Below are 1,962 nucleotides of genomic sequence, written 5' to 3'. Positions count from 1 at the left end.
AAATGGATATCTAAACAAGTTAAAAACCAATATAAAAAAGCACTTAAAATTAAGGTTTTGAAAAGAAAGAGCCTTGTTATCAGCGCTGGGAATCAAAGAAGTTTTATTGTGAGATAAAACTTGGACTTCATCCTGGACATCCCACACACCTCTTCCTCCATCAAAGTGTTCAGTGGCCAAAAATCATTCTGAATTGTCAAATGTAGACTTATCAATGTTTGAAAAAAAATCATGACAGTGGTATCCAGAGTATTGGTGATGATAAGCTGTAAACTTACCTGTTTTTTAAGGCATTTTTATGACTCAAAGGTACACTAAACGCATTTACCTTTATTTATAGCATTACCTAATGTTAAATTTATTTACTTTTAGTTCATATATTTAATTTATATTAGGACCATACGCAGATGCATTTTTGAAGTTTTTAATGTAGTGATGATGGTTATTTTGATGGTACTATTAAATATGTGAATGTTTACACTTTCATTCCCTGTGCATTGGACTTCAGAGCTCGCCATCCTTGGGAAAAAGGTTCAGAGTAAGGTAAGTCTTACAGTAACACTTCTTAACCAAGTGGTGAATTTTTTACTATCCCTATCCTTTTTCCTTTGTAACTCTGAATACAAATTGCTGCAAAGAAAAATAAGTAGCCATCAGAAGAATCGAGGCACATCTTGTTACTACTTTACCTCCTTCAGTACCAGTGAAGGGGAGTTTCAGAATGACTGCTGTGTGTACGTGGTCATTTCCACCAGCTAGAAAGTCCAAACAGCACAGTAATCTCATCATGACTTTAAATGTACAATTCAGCTTAGCAGTGTGCATGCAACTAGACTGCTTTTTTGTGTCCCCTTTTCAATTTAAAAACTAATTTCATGGGGGAGAACAAAAAATGATATCACAGTTTAAGTTAAAAGTTTACATAGAAAGTATTCTTTGCATTGTTATTTATGTGAAGAAAAACATCTGTTTTACTGCAGTTTTTTTGGCGGCTAACACAGCACTTCGAGGAAACATGAGAATTGGAGCCGAGTACACAACTCCTAAATCTAGTCCTTTATATTTTTCCTCTCTGTATTGAACAGGGTCCCTTGGAAGAGGTGGTATGTGATTAAACAGAAGCTCACTCTCTCTCTATAAATACCTAAATATGCATACATATACATATATATATTAAAAAAAACCAAATTTGATAAATGTGCTTTTTTATATATATAAAAATATAAGGAAAAAAATGGGGTTTATACATGAGCTTTTAAGATAGCAAACAACTATACATCATCACTTCCAATTAGTGAGCATTTGATTTTTGAAACCTAAATAGTTTTTACCTTCACTTCTAACATACACGTTCCTGTATGTTAGAAGGTGCTGGGGATGTTTGGGGTTCACCCCCTTCTGCTTTAGCACCTGTAGCTGCAGCAAGTGCCCACCCTTCTGCATCAGCAGGGAGGCTTTAGGGTGGTGAGAGGTTTTTTTATTCTTGATACTTGTTTCAAGTTATTAGTGGCTGCCTGTCAGTGTGCTCGTAAGGATGATTGTACTCTTCCTGCTTAGCAGGCCTGGAAAGGCACTGTGTCTCAGAGCCACCATGGGCTGTAGGTGCATGGCCTGCCCCGGCAGGATGGTACCCAGCAGGATAGTACTCAGCAGGATGGCGCAGGGCAAGGCGCTGTAGGGCACGCTGGCTGTGGCCAAGGGATGTGTTGGGGAAGGGACAGCAGTACTGACAATTTTTGCTCCTCCTCCTGTGCTCTTTTGTTCCCGCAGCTTCATAGTGGTGGTGCTTTTTTGGTAGCGTAAGCGGTGCTCTTCTCAGTCTGCCAGTCTCTGACTGTTTCCCTTGAACACAGGTAATCCTGAACTAGTTCTGTGTTATGGGTTATAACACAGAAAAGCCTGCATGGAGGAAAAACTACTCCTCTAACCTAAGCCTTCCCCCCCCTCCCCCCCCCCCCCCCG

This window comes from Pygoscelis adeliae, unplaced genomic scaffold (assembly GCF_000699105.1).
Source record: "Pygoscelis adeliae isolate BGI_AS28 unplaced genomic scaffold, ASM69910v1 Scaffold181, whole genome shotgun sequence".
NCBI lineage: Eukaryota > Metazoa > Chordata > Aves > Sphenisciformes > Spheniscidae > Pygoscelis > Pygoscelis adeliae.
The sequence above is the reverse complement of the archived record's forward strand: the minus strand, read 5'-3'. Positions refer to the sequence as shown.